We start from the raw sequence: 21,342 nt of genomic DNA, 5'->3' as shown, positions 1-21,342 counted from the left end.
CTTCAGCAGAAATAATACAACATGAGTTGTCTATTGTGCTAGGAAGGATAGAACAGCAGGAAACAATTTAAATGGAGAGAGATCACAGAACTCTGTGATGCAGATATTTTTCATATTCCTGGTACATGAATCATATGAAGTCTGTCTGCAGATGCTGCAAGTGACTTGGACGGTAAGTGAAATGATGCTGTTTATGGCCACGGTTATTGGGTTTAATAGGGAATGTTTTACTGCATCTGTACAGGGCATTGCTGCAACCACATCAGATACACTGGGTGCAGTTTTGATCCTCTAAACTAAAAAAACGGATATAGTTCCTTTTGAAGATTTTCAAAGATGCTTCCCTTTACTCATTCCTGAAATGAAAGCCTTTTGTTATCGGGGATGATCTGTTTAGGTCTTAGATGAGAAATCTTATTGAACCACTGTTTTCAGATAAGTGTATCAGCTGGATACATATTTTCTCTTGCTAAGGAGGCTAAAGCTGGAGAATATTTTTTTTACGAATGAGATGTATTGATATTAACACAAATATTATGAAGATATTAACCCATTTTTAAAAATTACGAAGACACATATAAACATCTCATCAAACTATAAAGCGGGCACTTTTTCTTGCTCATGAAAGACACATTGCATAACAAAAGCAATGTTGCTGCATACAGTTTACAGTCCATTATCATCCATTCCATAGCATGTTCATGGAGAGTACACATGTCCCAGTTTGGTGTTCCGTTGACATTATTTTTTTTTCCACACAGGGAGGGAGAAAAATATTTCCTGCCTCAGAAGCATCAGCCAATTGCTCTCTCTGTCTCTGACTGTGTTCTGCCTGAAAACAAGGTGTTAGAGCAGAAAATGGCAGAAAATCATTTGAGACACGCTATCATTTTACCATTTGTTCAGAGTTCAACTTTGTGTGTCTCACACTTTTCTTGGAAATTACCCAGCCTGAGACCGATATCATTGGACACATGACTAAACGGGTTACAATTGAAATGTGCTTTCACCCGGAGGTGTGGGAAAAGGGATTAGTGACCCTCGAACATTGGACAGAACATGAACAAGAGATTTTCAAAGGGCTGTTTTTAAATGTGAATTCCCTTCCCCAGAAGTTTGTGATGTCTGGATATTTCCATTTATCTAAAATTATGTATGTTAAACATTTGGCAGACAAATGAATGTAGGAATATGGCACACAGAGAGTAAACTGTTGTTGAGACAATAATCAGAACTTAGTGCTTGGTGGAGTAGTGACAAAGTGTCTCATGATCAACTCCTGCTCCTCAGTTCTATGTTCCAATGTTCCATTCAGCCCCTCACAGCTCCTGCAAGGAGCAGATGGGGGCCACTTGCTACAAATACCTGGTCCACTGCAACACAGGATCTTATTCAATCCCTCGCAACTGTCACACACAGATTGGTATGGATTGGAAAATGTCATTTGGAAATGCAGGCTGGGTTCGAAAGACGCCTCGGGTCTCTTTACAGAGTGGCCCCTCTCTGCAACTTGTGCTTCATTTGTTGGTCTTGGTGTAGACCAAGATTCATAATGAATAAAGCCGCCAAACCTCACTCAGAGATGACTCAAAAAGGCTTTGCTCTCTCTGATTGCAACATTCAATAACAGAACGTCCAGGAAAATTACAACCGTTTAATTTCCAATTAAAGAAAATGAGAACATCAGGAACAGGTTCAGGTAATTCGGACAGTCAAGCCATTGTATACAATAATAGCTGATCTACTGTAAACATTAACTCCTCTTTAATGCCCAATTCTTTACACGCCTCAGCTCTCTGACAGGTCAACTATCCATCTATCTCCTCTTTAAATAGTTTCAGTGATGTAGCTCCCTTAACTCTCTTGCCCAGACAATTCCTGACAGTGTATATCGTCTGTGAGAGGACAACACTCCCTGCAAATACGCTATCACCTATTGAAATGAACAAGAGGTGTACACAGGGCCTCAGGAAAGAGTGAATGGCCTTGATGTCAAGGCAATATTTGACTGAGAATGTCATCAGGACTACCGACTTATTTGGGCTGAATGGGAATCAGGGGTAACGTCCCACTAGTTGGGGTCTTTCAGAGCACAAAGGAAGATGTTTGTGGGCGGTGGCTGACAATCCTCTCAGTCCCGGATCATCTCTTCAGGAGATCCTCAAGTTAAAGTGCTCAGTACAAACATCTTCAGCTCTTTGGTCGACATCTACGCACCCGCACCCCTGGCACCGCCCATCCATCATGATATCAGAGGCGGTGTGATCACTGAAGTCACACAATGTTCAGAAGATTTTGTCACCCCTCAGCTCCTCAATCAGTCTCTGTGTCCATGTGCAGCAAGACCTGGACAGCAGTCATGTTTGTGCTGTGAAAGTGTCGGTAACATTCATGCAACAGCACGGCCAGACACTGCACATTTCCACATTTTAAAAAGTATCTCATTCAGCATCTCAAGCTGGTTACACGGATATGTGGAAGCCGTTCAGCCCATCGAAATGACTGAACAAGAAGAGTGACAGCCCATTCAATCCTGCTGCCTGTTCCCCAGGAAGAGAAGTGGTCTGGTCAGTACATTGAGCTGTTAAACAGGAACAGGAAGAGCCCAATCAGATCCTTGAAACTACGGAACCAGGAGGAGGCCATTCAGTCCCCCAAGACACTTATACAGGAACAGGAGGGTGTCATTGGTGATCCAACCTGAATATCCAGTGGAGCAGTGAATGCACTCATAGACGGCTCACGATGTTCCTCGTGGCTCCATTGCCTGTGCAACACATGGTACTTTAACGTGGTTTGCCGGCAGTGAGGAAGGAAGCGAGATGTTTTGTGCCAAATCTCAAAGAGGCATCTTCCATCACCGAGAAGACAGACCCATGTTCTCCATGGAGGTCAGAAGCTGATGGAAATAGTTAACTGTTTTAGCATGAAGGTACTATGGCTCCTGTCGGGATTGTGCATAACATGACGTTCATAATGTAGGGGGAGTTTGGTCAAAGAATGGCCCTCTCTCTCTCCCTCTCTCTCAATCGAAATGGGGAGTGGCGTGGGGTGAGAGGGACGTTCCCATAGGCTTTTAAACTATCGAGAATCATGTAAACCAAGTAATAAACAAGCCATGGCATTTATCATCGTATCAGTGTCTGTTTGGAATCTAATGAGTGACTGTCCATCCCCTTAAGGTTCAATGCAATCACCTCCTATTCCTCAAAGCGCTACAGATTACTCCTCATGCACTCCCGATAGTACAATCATCCCAACAATGAGTCTGGTGAAACTCCTTTACACTCTTTCTACCAAGAGGATTATTCCTTGGAAAGGAGAGAAAATCTGTCAACAATACCCCAAATACTATCTCAACAACACTCTCAGGGTTGATCGCAATAATTCTGTTCCCTTCCTTAGCTGTCTCAGCTTGTTTCCTGTGCTGTAAAAAGACATTCCTTCTCTCTACACTGCGAATGATGTGGAATTTAGACATTACTTACATCTGTACATCAGCATCAATAAAGTCATCGCCAGAGGTGCCAATAGAGATGAATATCACTCTCGGAGGGAGACACTCGAAACAGGGAATGGTCACCTATCTGAATGGAAATGACTTGGAGGAACATGGAAATCAGGCAGAGAAAGGGAGCTGTCTTTTCTTTTGTTCTGCTCTCACGGGATATGTGCAGCCCTGGTCAGACCAGCATGTTATGCCAATCCTGAACTGAATAGCTGTTTCAGCTGTTCCACAGTACAGCAGAGAGGAAAGCACATTGCTGTGGGTTTGCAGTCACATCGAGACCTGACCAGGGAAGGATGACCCATTGGCTTCTCTACAGGACATGAGGCAAACAGATAGGCTTCTGTTTAAAAGAAGTGGTGATGATTTCATTTGCATTCCATCAACTTCCTTCATGAGACACCAAAAGATTATTATTCTGTGCCGCTTGATTATGAGTCAATGACTTGAGCACAATGCACTGTCTGTCCATCTGACAGACTTTGTGGAGAGGACAAATTAACCATCTCAAGTGCAAATATTTTGTGATGTAAGCACAGTTAGAAGAGACTTGAAACTGTTATATTTGGGTTTGCCAAAGGCACAAACGATGGATTATTCAGCAGCTGCATTGAGGCTGAGAAGGAGACTGAAATATCCTGCTAGTGGCCTTGGGCAGGATTGGTGAGTGGGGAGAATATGTAGAAATGTAAACCTGAATGGAGAAAAAAGATCATGGAGATTAAGAACAGTCTGGTTTCTCCTCGTGTATTGTTGAGTAAGTTGTGAATAGTAATTTGCTAGTTATAATTTGTAAGGAATAAAATTTTTGACTGTATCTGAAAATGATGACTTCCAAATTCTAAAATTTAAATATGAACAGCAATTCAGTTCAACTCAGTTTAATGGACAGATGGAATGACTTACCAGGAACACCAACTATACCGAGGATGGGATAGTAACCACCTTGAATAATCCAAACGATACCTTCGATCCGTGATACTCATGATATGAAAGGCTGAGAAAGGTAGTAAAGACCCAAGGATAAACTCCTGTGTGTTATTGGAACATTCCAGCGTAATGTTCTCAGATTCTGATCTCTTCTCCCCTGTCTCTCGAGCTGCTGATCTCTGTTAGTCCAGTCGATGATGTTCCCACCCATACTGGGATAACATATTGAACCGAGTCCTTAATCAATAGAAGGGGCAAACCCTCCAGTGACACATTTACGATCCACGGAGATGGACATCAATCACAGACACTGAACAAATAGCTCCAGCCAACGCCTTTCTATTCAATATTTTATTAAAATTCAAAACAATGATTCAAACTTTCGCATTCTGGATGGGATATGTGAGGGTGACTTATGGAACAAATCTTGAGGCTGGTAGATGAATTGAGTGTAACCATTTAATCTGCCTTGGATGCAGGAGTAATGCCATATGTTTATCAGAACGGAAACATGTTTCTCTGTTTATAAATGAAAACATACATTCTGTAACTAGTGATCAAGCATTATAATTTCAATAAAACATTGAGACAATTTGTATAGTTCATGATCTGAGGGGAATGTGTGTCTGAGAAACGTGGGGTCACAACAGACAAATGGCATGGATATGTTAACAGAGAACTGAACGTGACAAACGCCATTCAGATTGTTATTCCAGTTTCAAAGAGAGGCAGATGAGGCCTGTGCTATTGATGTTATCGATGTTTGTGAACTGTGATGAAATGTCATTTACTGGACTTCAATTACAGTGTGATGATGGCACTGTGGAGGAGACAGAAAACAGAGAGAATTGTGGGACATGGCAGTTCAGACTGGAGGGAGGGATAATAATATTCCTCAGTCATCAGTGTTGCAATGTTACTCTTTATAACTCATATGAAGAACAGATTCAAAGATACATTTAAAGTGAGGAATGAGGAGTAAAATCTGATTATTGAACACAAAATACAGGAACAAAGTGATTTTCTGTCCATACTAAACTATGGAAAGTACAAAGAGATAAGATACACTCATGATATTGAGCTACATAAATTGAAATGTATTACAAAACCAGGGAAGTGGTGTGCAATCTTTCTCAATCATTATATGGCCCACAGCTGAGATGCTGATTTCCCCTCTGTCAGTGATCCACCTCATTGAGATTTTCTGGCGCAGTATCTCAGTATCGAGCAGGATTCTCAGTTCCTGCTGCTGTTCACACAGTGTATTTAAATTTAACCACCTTCGAATTGCAAAAACAAAAATCGCTTGGCCTTTTGGACTCTGTTTAACTGTCAGCAATTCAGCTATGTGATATTATTGGAGATAAATGATCTGAGGCCACAACCAGTATCCGCACAGTGCTCACAGGGTATGGTACTAGATAAAGGCCTTGCAATCCGCGGGAATTTCTAAATAAAACTTCCATTTTCTGTCTGTTCCTGTCGATCTCCCCTCATGCTCAATTCTTATCTATCCAACACGCCCTCGTTTAACATCCCTCCAATCACTCCCTGTTTCCAAATTGTGCAGTTGTACAGCTTGATGTCCGACTGGGACAACACAACAATTATAGGACAAGTCAAACAGAGAACAGCGTGAGAATTCCGAGAGGCATGGCACTCATCCACAGATTCTATCAACAAACACGTCGACCTGGACCCAATATACCGGCCATTGCAGTAGACAGCTGGAACTGACAACCGGAAGCGGCAGATACAAACCACTACAAATGCCGGAGGAAAGATCACAGAAGCGCTTCACAGGAGGCTCCCAAGCACTGAGGATGTCACCTAGACAGGGGACGAAACGTCTGCAACACAAACTCCCAGCTCGGCGAACAGAACCATAACGACGAGCACCCGAGCTACAAATCTTTTCACAAATGTTGTGGCCATTTTGGAGGAATGGATAGAGCAGGGACAGGACTGATCTTTTGAGGGTCCAGGGTTTCAATGCTTCATTAAGTACAAGGAAGGTACTAAACGTGGCGGGGTGGGGGGGTGGGGGGTTGGCATTGTTAATCAAATACAATATTACATTGGCAGAAAGAATGTTTGATGAGGACTCGACTACTGAGTTAGTATGGGAAGACGTTAGAAACAAAAACGGAGAGGTCACCCTGTTGACAGTTCTCTATAGCCCTCTGAAAAGTTCCAGAGATGTAGAGTAAGGATTACAAAGATGATACTGGATAGGAGCGAAAATAACAGAGGAGTTGTTAGAGAAGACTTTACCTTTCCAAATATTGACTGGAAACGCTGCAGTTCAATTACTTTATGTGGGTCAGTTTTCGTCCAATGTGTGCAGAATGGTTTCCTGACACAGTATGTACATAGGCCAACAAAGTACAAGGCCAAATTGGATTTGGTACTGGGTAATGAACCAGACCAGGTATTAGGTTTGGAGGTAGGAGAACACTTGGCTGATAGTGACCACAATTCAGTTATGTTTATCTTAGCGATGGAAAGGGACAGGTCTATACCGCAGGGCAAGTGTTATAGCTGGGGAAAAGGCAATTATGATGCGATTAGGACAGGTTTATAGGATACATAGGATGGGGAAGGCAACTGCAGGGGATGCGCACAATTTAAATGTGGAGCTTTTTCAAACAACAGCGACTGTGTGTCTTTATAAGTTTATATCTGTCAGGAAAGAAGGAAGTGGTCAAGTGAGGGTGCTACATACTGAGTTACAAAAGCTTCCTGGACACACTGCACAAACACCGCCCTGTCCAATCTACTTGATCTAAAGAGCTTCCACTCAATATTTGGGAAGTTGAATTCGCCCATGACGACTACCCTGTGGCTTCTGCACCTTTCCAAAATCTGTTTCCCAATCTGTTTCTCCACATCTCTGCTGCTATTGGGGGGCCTATAGTAAACACCCAACAAGGTGACTGCTCCTTTCCTATTTCTGACTTCAGCCCATACTACCTCCAAGGGCAGATACCCTCGAACTGCCTTTCTGCAGCCGTTATACCATTTCTAATTAACAACGCCACCCCCGCTCCTTTTTTACCACCTCCCCTAATCTTACTGAAAAGTCTGTAACCAGGAACCTCCAACAACAATTCCTGTCCCTCTTCTATCCACGTTTATGTGATGGCCACCACATCGTAGTCCCAAGTACCGATCCACGCCTTAAGTTCATCCATCTTATTTCTGATACTCCTTACGTTGAAGTATACACACTTGAGTCCATCTCTGTGTCCGCAAGTATTCCCTGTCAGTGCTACCTTCTCCACAGCCTCCCTACATTCTTGGACATCCTGAAAAACAGCTAACCTACTTGCTGGACTACAAGTCTGGATCCCATCCCCCTGCCAAATTAGCTTAACCAACCCCCCCTGAAGAGTGCTAGCAAACCTACCTCCCAGGATATTGGTGCCCTACTGGTTCAGGTGCAACCCGTCCTCCTTGTACAGGTCCCACCTTGCCCAGAATGCAGTCCAATTGTCCAAATACCTGAACCCCTCCCTCCTACATAATCCTTGCAGCCACGTGTGCAACTGCCCTCTCTCCCTATTCCTTGCCTCAGTGTCACGTGGCACTGGCAACAACCCAGAGATGACGACTCTGTCCATTGGAATTGAGGGTGATTTAGCGGTTTGGATCAGAAATTGGCTAGCTGAAAAGAGACAGAGGGTTGTAGTTGATGGGGAATGTTCACCCTCGAGGTCAGTTGCTCGTGGTATACTGCAAAAAACTGTTTGGGGGTGACTGTTGTTTGTCTTTTTGAAAATGACCTTAATGAGGAATGGAAGGATGAGTTAGCAAATTTACGGTTCACAGTCAGGTCGGTGGAGCTGTGGGCAGTGCTGAAGGATGTTGCAGGTACTGAGCTGTAATGTTCTCTGTTCATGCACCTACAATGGGCTGGATAGCTTCCTTCTGTGATGTAACAATTCTGAGGTAGTCTGACCCACAATAAAAGCTTTACGTGCCTGGAGAGACAAGCTGGTCCAGTCAAGGACACCCACTGCACAAACATCCATCATCTCTTCCTGTTCTCTGATATGCAGCGGCCTCAAAAATATCTGTCCAAACAAAATAGATTGATTGAAATTCAAGCAGTCAGGAGGACGTGCACCCGAGGGGATTGACATCAGAGGATTTAATAAATAATGAGATTTCAGAATAATACAAATAATAAAATAATATCACAGCAGCATAACAATTGGCAGCAGAGTAAAACTTACGGTTGCAAATAGTTCCAAGTTCAACATTGTGTTTAGTTTTGGCCACCTTGCTATAGGAAGGATGGTATTAAACTGGAACTTTACAGGGATTTTGCCAGGATTCAAGGGTCTGAGTCATAGGGAGAGGTTGGATAAGCTGGGACATTTCTCTTAAGAGCGCAGGAGACTGAGGGGGACATGAAGTGCTTCGAGAGGCTAGTCATAGCCCACATCAGTTCCAATCTCCCAGCCTGCCTCGATCTCCTACAATTTTCCTACCAGTGGAATGGTCCATAGCGGGTGCCATATCCCTGGAACATCGGGATAACAAGGACACCCACGTCAGATTCCTGCTCATTGACTATAGGTTCACCTTCAACACCATTATTCCCTTCAGACTGATCACAAAACTCCCTGACCTTAGTCTTGGCTCCGCCCTCTGAAATTGGATCCTCAACTTTCTGACCCACAGTGCACAACCAGTGAAAATAGGTAAGCGAGTCTCTTCCATGATAACATGCAACACTGAAATCCCAAAGGATGTGTCCTCAGCCCCCTACTATACTCCCTGGACACCCACGACTGTATTGCCAAATTTTGAACGAATGCTATCTACATGTTCACTGATGACACCATCATAGTAGGACACATATAAAATGATGGCAAGTCAAAATACAGAACGGAAATATAGGACTTTGTGACGTTCTGCACTGAGACCAACCTCTTTTTCAACATTGGCCGAACGAACCAACTGATCAATGAATTCAGAAAGAAAGGAGGAGAACATGCCCCCATCTACATCAATGGAACTGAAGTTGAAATGGTGGACAGCATTAAGTTCCTCGGAGTGACGATAACTGACATCCTGTCCTGGACTTCCCAGTTAGATGTGACAGTCGCACAACAACGCCTCTTCGTTCTCCAGCAGCTCAGGACATTTGGCATGCCTACAAGGATCCTCACCAATTTCTACAAATACACCACCGAGAGCAAACCATCCGGGTGCATAATGGCCTGGTGTGGCAACAGCCCAGCCCAGAACAGAACGAGAAATGACAGAATGTTGTGTGCACAGCCCATGCCATGAAGGAAGCCAACCTCCCATCCATTGACTCCATTTACTTGGCTCGTTGCCGCGGAAAGACTGGCAAGCAAAGACCCATCGCACTCTGGATCACCTAAAATCTCTTCCATCAGGCAGACTGTACAGAAGCTTAAACACACAAACCAGTGGCTCATGAACAGTATCTTCCCAACCATTGGCAAACTGAGGAATGGAATCTCTGACTTCAAATAGTGCTGATCTTACTCACGTTGATCTTGCCTATTTCATGCCATTTGTGATGTAGCCTGTATGACTCAGTCTGTTTTTAGTTTACCGTCTGATCTGTATGTCCTTGATTATTGTAGGAGCGAGATTCCCCAGCTCGGGACACAGACTCTGGAGGCAGACAGGACACAGGCAGAGGGTGGACTTTAATTCAAGCATAAACTGTTTATTGCAGGGAGAGTACCAAAGGATCTTCCTCAAATCTGGCTTTGACATGAGAAGGCAATGGTTTCCTTAATCCTCAGCTCAGATCAGAAGAGAGTCGCTGCTCCCAGTTACCTGGAGCTGTGGGGTGGTGAGTACCTCCTAGTTTTCATTTGGTGGAAGGTGGTCTTTACCAGTCACCTCAGAGGGTTCGTCGTTTCCTGTTTGGGAGGTTCTGCCCTCCTTTCTCCCCGCAGCGCTCTGTCTCTTCTTCTGATGATCACCCTCCCTGAGCCCATCTTTCATTAGCTTAGATCACTTACAGTGTGGAAACAGGCCCTTCAGCCCAACAAGTCCACACAGACCTGCCGAAGCGCAACCCACCCAGACCCATTCCCCTACATTTACCCCTTCATCTAACACTATGGGTAATTTAGCCTGGCCAATTCACCTAACCTGCACATTGTTTTGGACTCTGGGAGGAAACCGGAGCACCCGGAGGAAAGACACGCAGACACAGGGAAAAATGTGTAAACTCCACACAGAGAGTTGCCTGAGGCGGGAATTGAGGCAGCAGTGCCAACCACTGTGCCACCATGGCGCTCATCTTCACCATCCGAAGAGATGCCTGTATCCTCACCGTGCAGCTGCCATTTCCCCCTTTGCTAGGAGGTTTTGGTGGCCTGGCGCGTTTTCCTCCTGTTTTTTTTTAATAGGAATCCACTCCTCTGCATCCTTGGTTCCTTCCTCTTCCATTGCCTCCGTCTGTCCTGTGGGAGCTTGGATCGGCTACTGTCCCTACCTGCTGGCTGCTATCTGCTCCGCTCCAGCCTGTCCTTCCTTCTGGGCGCCACCAGGCACCGTTCCCTTGCTGGTTTATGCTGCCTTGCTTATCTTTTGCCGTCCACCGCCGGCCATCTGTGCGTAGGTGGCGGATGCTCGTCTTGGGTAGGCCGTGTACACGTGGTCTGCCTCTCCACACAGATTACAGTTCTTGGCCTCTTTGTATTCCTTGGTCGGGTGACCTTCCTGTTTGCAGTTCCGACAGATAATGACCTTACAGTCAGCCACAATGTGGCCTGACATTCCGCAGATTTGGCACTCTTTTGTCTGCACTCCGTCTGTCATGTACCTTCTCCTCCCTCCGATTGCAAAGCTGGAGGGTGGGTGGAGGATGTTCCCACGGCATTGACCCTCAGGGTTACCCTGACGTGCCGCTTGCTGGTTCCAGATTCTGAAAGGGTCAACCACATCAGTGCTTTCTGCCTCAACCTGGACATATCTTCTCAGGAAGGTGAGGACACCAGCAGCTGGAAGGTGGGAGCTGTACATAAGAATCGTAACAAACCGACTGCTCTGTGCAGGACGCACACACAACAGCTGACAAGATGGAGAACAGAGGCTCCCCTTCCTTCTTGAAGACCTTCAGGAGCTGCTCGCACTGCTTTATGGTCCTGAAGGTCACATCGAAATAGCCTGTCCCAGGAAAATCCTGCATCTTTTTTTTTTAATTTCACACATCTTTTTTTTAATTTCAAAAATATACTTAATTCATAAAATAATTTGATAGACTGTACAGTTGGTCATGCCATACATAAGCTGAAACGTCGATTCTCCTGTTCCTTGGATGCTGCCTGACCTGCTGCGCTTTTCCAGCAACACATTTTCAGCTCTGATCTCCAGCATCTGCAGTTCTCACATTTTCCATGCCATAAATAAGTAAACATTTACATGCAGAGATCAGAATATATCATTCTTATATACAGGTCTGTACGTTTATCAATCATATGTCCATATATTTAGCTGAGGCGTCAGCAGAGCCCAAGTGACTGTGTGGGCCCCCTGTTCTTCTTAGGCAGGCAGATGTTACACAGTGGTCTTTTCCCACCGTGCCTTGGCGGCAGCTGCCCCAAGCTTCAGCACGTCCCTCAACATGTAGTCATGGACCTTGGAATGTGCCAGTCTGCAACACTCAGTCGGGGTCAACTCCTTCAGCTGGAAGATCAACAGGTTTCCGACCGCCCAGAGAGCATCCTTCACCGAGTTGATGATCCTCCAGGCACAGTTGATGTTCATCTCAGTGTTCGTCCCGGGGAACAGACTGTAGAGCACGGAGTCCCGCGTCACGGCGCTGCTCGGGATGAACCTCGACAAACACCCCTGCATTCCCCTCCAGACGTCTTCTGCATAGGCACATTCCAGAAGGAAATTTGTGACAGTCTCATCCCCCCCGCAGCCGCTTTGAGGGCAGCGTGCGGTGCGGCTGAGAGCCCGGGCATGCATAAAGGATCGCACAGGCTGAGCCCTTCTCACCAGCAGCCAAGCCATGTGTTGGTGCTTGTTGGAAAGTTCTGGCGATGAGGCATTCTGCCAAGTAGCTGTAACAGACTGCTCAGGGAACCGCTCGATAGGATCCGCCTTCTCCTTTTCCCGAAGGGTCTCAAGGACACTACATGCTGACCACTTCCTGATGGACTTGTGGTCAAAGTCGTTTTTCTTCATAAACTTCTGCACAAAGGACAGGTGATACGGAACGGTCCAACTACTCAGAGCTTTCCACGGCAGCGAGGTCAGACCCATCCTTCGCACACATTTGTGCATGCAGCACTCATCGGCTGCTTCAAACCTACAGCACTCAACCAGAATCTTCACAAACACGCTCCGATTGACAGGTGTATGATCCTCCACCTTCTTCAAGTCACCTCGACTGTGTTGCGAATGTCCTGGCCTGGGCTGAGGGCGGCTGCTGAGGCCATAGCTCCTCGCCTGGCTGGTCCCTGAATTGGCGTTAGGCCGAAGCCAGCATGAAGATCCACCAAGAGCAGGATAGCACAACCTGTATTTACGAACTTACTGTGTGAGTTCTTACAGAAAGACTTCTGAAAATCCAAACACACCACTTCCACTGGTTGTCCATTGTCTATGCTGCAAGAAACAACTTCAAACAATTCCGAAGTTTGTCAGGTATGATTTCTCTGTCAGAAATAAACAGTGATTCTTTGCAATGTTGCTGTTCATTTCTAAATGCCCAATATCACATCTTATATAGTAGATTCCAACTGTTTCCCTACAGATGTAAAATTAATTGGTTTGCAGTCCTCTGCATTATCTCTTCTTGCCTGTGTATATATTTGGATCACGTTTACTACCTTCCAGTTATCTACAATGGCTTATAGCCTTTATAGGATCTACAGGAACATAAAACACAGTCACCCGACAGTTCAATTAATATGCTGATTTATTTCTGACATTTTGATGTGAAGTACATCTGGCCCATCAGACTTAGCAATGATCAATCTAGCTTCACTTTCAAGTACGATCTTGTTGCTGTTACGCATTGACTTTATGTCTTTAGTTTCAGAAGACCCATGTGACCACATGCTATGCCTCAGAGATTTCCTGGAGTTTTCTCCATGAAGACAGGTGTGAGGTAACTGGTTAGTTTCTCTGCCCTTGTCCTTTTTCACCATAATAAATTCTCTAATACCTTACAATTTTCCTCATTTGACCTTGCTTTTGTTTCCTTTAGTATATGGATCGTAGATGTAAGCAGTCTGTGTGTTTCCTGTTTGTTTGTATTCATGTTCTTTTTTATTTCCTTAACTCTTACTCCGTCCTTATTTTCAGAAAAGTAAATCTCTCAGAATGTTCAGGTTTCCACAATATCTGGAAATCTCCTGAAACTGCTTTCTTTGATTTCCCGCAATCTTTAAGTTCTTACATTAACCATCATTGAGTCACCTTCCCATTCTTTGATGTTTGTAACTTAGTGATATGTACGTATTTTTCAGACATTGCAGTATTTCTATCAATAACAGCCATTATTTGGCTCACACTAAATGTCATATTCTATTTTTCCAATTCACTTGACCCTCTCATCCCCGGGCTTCCATGATATTTGAGTGTAATGTTCAAAAATTGTATATTGCATGCAGACGCCGTGTAAAATGCAGCATATTAATGTCACGATTCCTCAAAAGTTACTTAAGAGCAAGATTATTAATTAGCCCTTGTGACCACACAACACCACGCCCGAAATTACCTGCTCTCTACTTTGATCAACAACATACTCTTCAATCTACCTCATATACATTTATGAAATTTACTTTTCACAGCATTAGCAATCATTTAGCTGGCGCAGTGTAGATGCAATTTTAGATGATCCAGTACTACTGCAGCACCGATTATATTTGTATGTCTAATTTCTAGAGCATAGGATGCACAAACTTTGCACAACAGTTTTGGTTTGGATATGGAAGGCACGAATGTATGTTCTTCCTTGTTGTTTGCAAGATCGACGCAAACTGATTCTGAAGAAGCTGAGGGATATGGTCTGTGGTGTTATTAGTGATAGACGTGGACAAGACATTTGGGAGGCTCACCCCAATGCTGAGAGGATCCAAAGAAATGCCCCTCAATACAGGACATGCGTCAATAACCTTCCGCACTCTGCCAGGGCAAGTGTTTCCGTATTGTCTCTAGTCCCTCACACTCACTGTATATCTGTTATATTCCTGATGAAGAGCTTTTGCCCGAAATGTCGATTTTCCTGCTTCTCGGATGCTGCCTGACCTGCTGTGCTTTTCCAGCAACACTTTGATGTAAATCTTGTTTCCAGCATCTACAGTCCTCACTTTTGCCATATCTATTATATCACCTAGCCCTGAACAAGGCGCTTGCTCCGCCACTCTCACTATTGCATGCAACACTCTCTTTCCTTCACTCTTTCTGTCACTGAAAGCAAATTGAGTTTGAATTTACTGTTTAAGGATTGAGAAGATTAAATATGAGAGTAAGTGAGCCAATCATGTAAAGAAAGACTGTAAAAGCGTCTTTTGATACATAAAAGGCAAATGAGAGTCAAACATTGGCATTTGATCGCAAGAAATTGATACAAGAGAGATAGTAGTGTGGAACAAGGAAATGGCTGAGGAGCTGAATAATTACTAGGTGTCAGTCTTAACGGTGGAAGACACGAGTAATATCCCAAAAATTGAAAAGGGTGAGTGGACAGAGGTAGGTATAGTGGCCATCACCAAGGAGAAAGTACTGAAAAAAACTGAATGGCCTTGAAGGTAAGTGAATCACCTGGACCAGATGGACTCCAATCCAGAGTTCTAAGGCAGACAGCTGATAACACAGTGACGGCATTGGTAGTAATCTTTCAGGAGTCGCGCGAATCAGGGAGTTTCCCAGACGACTGGAAAATCGCTAACGTGAACACCTGTTTAAAAAGGGAGTAAACCAAAATACGGAAACTTACAGACTGACTAATCTAAACTTGGCTGTGCGGAAGATCCTGGAACCCGTTGTGAAGTATGAGATTTCTGAATACTTGGAGGTGGATGGTAAAGTAGGACAAAGTTAGTATGGTTTCATCAAGGGGAGGTCATGCCTGGAAAATCTGCTAGAAAACCTTGAGGACATAATGAGCAGCTTCAAACAAGGAAAGTCAATGGACGCCGTCCACCTGGAGTTCCATAAGGTCTTTGACAATGTGCTGACAGGAGGCTACTGAGTCAGGCAAGGGGCATTGTGTTAGAGGAGAAAGTGAGGACTGCAGATGCTGGAGATCAGAGCGGAAAATGTGTTGCTGGAAAAGCGCACCAGGTCAGGCAGCATCCAACGAGCAGGAGAATCGTCGTTTCGGGCACGAAACATCGATTCTCTTGCTCCTTGGATGCTGCCTGATCTGCTGCGCTTTTCCAGCAACACATTTTCAGCATTGTGTTAGAGGAAAGGTGCCAGCATGGGTAGAAGTTTGGCTGTCTGGCAGGAAGCAAACAATGTCGATAAAAGTGTCCTTCTCAGGTTGACAGTCGGTGACAAGTGGTGTTCCATAAGTCTCAGCTTTGGAACCACAAGTTTATGCATTAACGATCCAGATGAAGGAACTGAAGGCATTCTGGCTACATTTGAAGATGATAGGTATAGGGACAGGTAATGTCGAAGAGGCAGGAAGGATTTGGACAGGTTAGGATAATGGGCAAAGAAGTGGTGGGTGGAGTACAAAGTGGAGAATTGTGAGAACATGCACTTTGGTAGGAAGAATCCAAACATGGACTTCTTTCTAAATGTGGAGAAAATTCAGATATCTGGAGTGCAAGGAGACTGGGACTTCTACACCAGGATTCACTCAACGTAAACGTGCAGGTTGAGTCAGTAGTTAGGAAGGCAAATGCAATGATGGCATTTATTTGAAAGGATTTGAATGTAAAAGCAGGGACGTACTTCTAAGGCTGTATAAGGCTCTTCTCAGACCATATTTGGAGCATTGTGCGCTGTTTTGAGCCCCATATATCAGGAAGGATGTGCTGGCCTTGGAATTGGTTCAAAGGAGGTTCACGAGAATAGTCCCAGGAATGAAAAGCTTAACATATGAGAACGATTGACGACTCTGGGTCTGTTCTTGATGGAGTTCAGAAGGATGAGGGGGGGGGGGGGATCCAATTGAAACATACAGAATACTGGATGGTCTGGACAGTGTGGATGTTGAGAAGACTTCCATTGGTAGGAGAATCTAACACCCAAGGACACAGCCTTAGAGTAAAGGGAAAACCTTTTAGAATTAAGATAAGGAGAAACGTCTTCAGCCAGAGAGTGGAGAATCTAAGGAATTCATTTTCACAGAAGGCAGTGGATGTTAGGTCATTGAGTATATTTAAGACAGAGATAGATAGGTTCTTGAGTATCAAAGGGATCAAGGGTTACAGGGAGAAAGCAGGAGAATGTGGTTGAGAAACATGTCAGCCATAATTCAATGGTGGATCGGACAAGTTGGGCTGATTGGTCTAATTTCTGTTCCTACGGCCGATGATCTTATGGTCGTAAGCCGCAGCCGATTGCTTCCTCTCTATCATTTTGACCCTCCTGACAGCAAAGTGCGAGAGTAAAAAATCCCTGAGTCATCTTTACCAAACATGGAGGATTCCTGTTGAAGATTCATGGGAATCGCTCCACTGCTTGAAGTAAAGGAAATTCTGCCAAATCCAACTGTTTCAGGAAGAAGTTTCATACCTGCAATTTGTTTGAGTAGAATAATATCACAGACAGAATAGAAGTTGGGACACATCATATCTTTTCCATTTGATATAAGTTCAACTACTATGAAACTCTGGAATCCTTTCCTTATTCTTTTTCGTCTTAAGACATGCGCATTTATGTATGTGTCTGTACATGTGTGACTCTGTGTCTCACATTTTTCGGGAAAATGAACTAGGTTACACTTCAAATCTGTTATAACCAGTGGAGAAGTGGGGCCGGTAAAGGAAACAGTAACCTTCCAACTGTGGTCGGAGCAGGAATGAGTAGTTCTCACGGGGCTGTTCAAATGAGAATTATTTTCCGCGGAAGTTCATCCCAAAATCGTAGCTCATCACCACCACTTCCAGTGTAATTACACATGATCCATAAATGTTGGCCCATCAACAGCTGCCACATTCCATGAACAAATCAAAAATGATCAACTGCAGCAGAATTAATTGGATAGGAACAAGACTGATAGATAAATGTCTGTTGCCTTCCAGAATTGTGCTGCCTGTGCACTTTGACTTTGTGCAGTTTACTAGTATTTATTCAAAGTTGAGTTTATTCAACATTGGACAGACGTGAATGGAGTAAAATTGTGGGCAGACAGAGAAGTGCTGCGGAGACCACACTCAGATTAGCCATGAACTTACTGTCTGGTCGAGCAATGACAACGTGTCTAATGACCCACTCCTGCTCCTCAGTCCTATTTCCTATGTTCCAATCAGTCCTTACAACCACCTGAACAGGAGCAGCTAGAGACCACTTGCTCCAAATACCTGATCCGCAGTAACACAGGATATCATTCAGTCCTCAACACTGCGTGGTTTGGTGTGGGTTGGAAAATGTGATGGGAAATCCAGGCTGGTTACGACAGAGGCCTCCCATCTCTTCACAGAGTGTCTCCTCTCTGCAACTGGGGTTTCATTTGTTGGTCATGCTGTAGAACCAGACTCACTGTAAATATTTGGCCCACATCTCTCCCAGAGATGGCTCACAGAATACATGTCTCTCACTGACATTGCTGACATTCACTACCCTCTGTGAGAAGAACGCACTCTCCAGACAGACACCATCCTATTAACATTAACAAAAGGGGTTAACTGATTTGCTCAGGTATGAGGGATTGAGCCGGATATCAAGGCAGGATTTGATTGAAGATATTATCCTCAGTGGCACTTAAATATCCAGAATCATGCATCCCGATAAAATAAAAAAAAAACAAGCCATGGCATTTATCACCTTCTCAGTGTCTGTGTAGAACATAACAAGTGATTGTCCATCACCATCAAGTTTCAATGCAATGACCTCTTATTCTCTGGCAGTTCTACAGATTAACCTTCGCTCACTCCTCTTTTACCAGCAGCCCAGGAATTACTCTGGTGGAATTCCTTTACACTGACTCTGTTGCAATGAGATCATTTCTTTTAAAGGAGAGAAAATCTATCCACATTATCCCAAATACTGCCTCAACAACAATCTCAGCGATGAACATAGATTAGATTTTTTATTAGATTAGATTACAGTGTGGAAACAGGCCCTTCGGCCCAACAAGTCCACACCGACCCTCCGAAGCGAAACCCACCCATACCCCTACATTTACCCCTTACCTAACACTACGGGCAATTTAGTATGGCCAATTCACCTAACCTGCACATCTTTGGACTGTGGGAGGAAACCGGAGCACCCGGAGGAAACCCACGCAGACACGGGGAGAACGTGCAAACTCCACACAGTCAGTCGCCTGAGTCGGGAATTGAACCCGGGTCTCTGGCGCTGCGAGGCAGCAGTGCTAACCACTGTGCCACCGTGCCGCCCACCATAATAATTCCTTTCCCTCACTTACCGGTCTCCATTTCTGTATTATGATGTAAAAACCCATTCCTTCTCTATGCACAGCCACTGACATGGAATTGAAAAGTTTCTTACATCGGTATGTCAACATCAGTAAAACCAGTACCAGACGTGCCCGTGGAGATACCATCACTCTTAGGGAGAGACTCAGTCAGACAGATTGCACTTGCAATAGGGAATGGTAACCTAGCTGAATGGAAATGAAGAGTAGGAATAAGGAAAGCAGGCACAGGAAGGGAGCTAACTTTACTTTTGTACTTCCCTCACGGGATCTGGGCAGCCCTGGCCAGGCCAGCATGTTATACGGATCTTGAACTGAGTGACTGGTTCAGCTGTTCCACAGGACAGTAAAGAGTAAAACACATTGCTGGGTGTTTACACAGACCTGACTGGGGAAGGATAACCCAATGATTTCTTTGAAGGACATGAAGTAAGCAGATGGGCTTTCTCTCACAAATGATGATAGTTCAATTTTAATTGCACCAATGTCCTTCATGAGATATCAACAGATTATTATTCTGTGCCTCTAGATTATGTGCAATGACTTAAGCAGCATGCAGTGCCTGTCTGTCTGACGGATTCTGTGCAATGAACAAGTTCAACATACTCAAGAGTAATTATTCTGTAATTAACATGTGGTTTAGATTAGATTACAGATTACATTACAGTGTGGAAACAGGCCCTTCGGCCCAACAAGTCCACACTGACCCGCCGAAGCGAAACCCACCCATACCCCTACATTTACCCCTTACCTAACACTACAGGCAATTTAGCATGGCCAATTCACCTTCCCTGCACATCTTTGGACTGTGGGAGGAAACCGGAGCACCCGGAGGAAACCCACGCAGACACGGGGAGAACGTGCAAACTCCACACAGTCGCCTGAGGCGGGAATTGAACCCGGGTCTCTGGCGCTGTGAGGCAGCAGTGCTAACCACTGTGCCACCGTGCCGCCCACCAAGGGACTTGGTAACCTGTGTCCAGATTTAACAAAGACACAATTGATGGTTTATTCAGAAGATGCATTGAGGCTGAGGAGGAGATGGGGATATCATGGTGGTGGGATTGGACATTATTAGTGAGTGGGGAGGATATGGATATGTACATTTGTGCAGGGCTAGAAGGATTATGGAGTTTGAGAACAGTCTGGTTCTTCCATGCATGTTGGTGAGTAATCTGTCATGAGTAATTTGCTCGCTATAATTTGGGTGAACTGGAATATTTCATTGGAATTGAAAATGTTGATATGCACCTTTCTAAATTTTAAATAATATGAGCCGCAATTCAGTTTAACCTGGCTTAATGAACAGATAGACTGACTTACCAGGAGCACCAACTATAGCGAGGACGGGATAGTAACCAGCTTGAATAACCAGCGGAACATGATAGATCCACCATGTTAATGATATTCCAGGTTGGGAAATCCAGTAAGGACCATCCGATAAACTCCTGTCCATTGTTAGAACATTCCAGTCTAATGTTCTCAGATTTTGATCCATTGTTGGAACATTCCAGTCTAATGTTCTCGGATTCTGATCCATTGATGGAACATTCCATTCTAATGTTCTCAGATTCTGATCCATTGTTAGAACATGCCAGCCTTATGTTCTGAGATTATCATCTCTCCACCGCCTCTCCCTGGAGCAGCTGATCCCTGTTAGTGCTGTCAGTGAGCTCCTGCTCATACTATGGGATAACAAATTGAACCGAATCCTTAATTAATAGGATTCCCGTGACACATTTAGGATCCAGGGAGACTGACATCAATAACATTCACTGAATTAATAGCTGCTGTTCACCCGTTTCAATTGAATATTATCTTATTAAAATTCAAAATAATGATTAATATTTACACATTCTGATAGGGATATGTGAAGGTGACTGAGGGAACGAATGTTGGGGCTGATAGGTCAATTCAATTCAATCTGCCTTGGATATGGGAGTAATGCTGGAGATTTATCGGAACATGAATATGCTTCCATGTTTATTAATGTTTATAAATCCTGTAACTGCTGCTCAGGCTTTACAATATCAATAAAACATTGAGAGAACTTCTATCATCCATGATCTTGAAGAAAATGTCCCTTAGACTATGTGCGTTTACAGCAGACAACGGCATTATGTTCACAGAGAATTGTACCGAAGAGACAGTGGGGACTGCAGATGCTGGACAATTCAGTGTAGATAAAATGTGGTGGTGGAAAAGGCACGGCTGGTCAGCCAACAACCGAGGAGCAAGTGAGTCAACGTTTCAGTCAGGACCCTTCTTCATGACTGGGGAAGGGGAAGAGGGCTGATAGAAAACGGGTGGTGAGGTGAGGCTGTAGAAAGGT

This window comes from Chiloscyllium plagiosum, unplaced genomic scaffold (assembly GCF_037043375.1).
Source record: "Chiloscyllium plagiosum isolate Xiang-an unplaced genomic scaffold, Cpla_swu_hap1 HiC_scaffold_39, whole genome shotgun sequence".
In the NCBI taxonomy this organism is placed as follows: domain Eukaryota; kingdom Metazoa; phylum Chordata; class Chondrichthyes; order Orectolobiformes; family Hemiscylliidae; genus Chiloscyllium; species Chiloscyllium plagiosum.
This window is presented reverse-complemented; position numbering follows the sequence as displayed.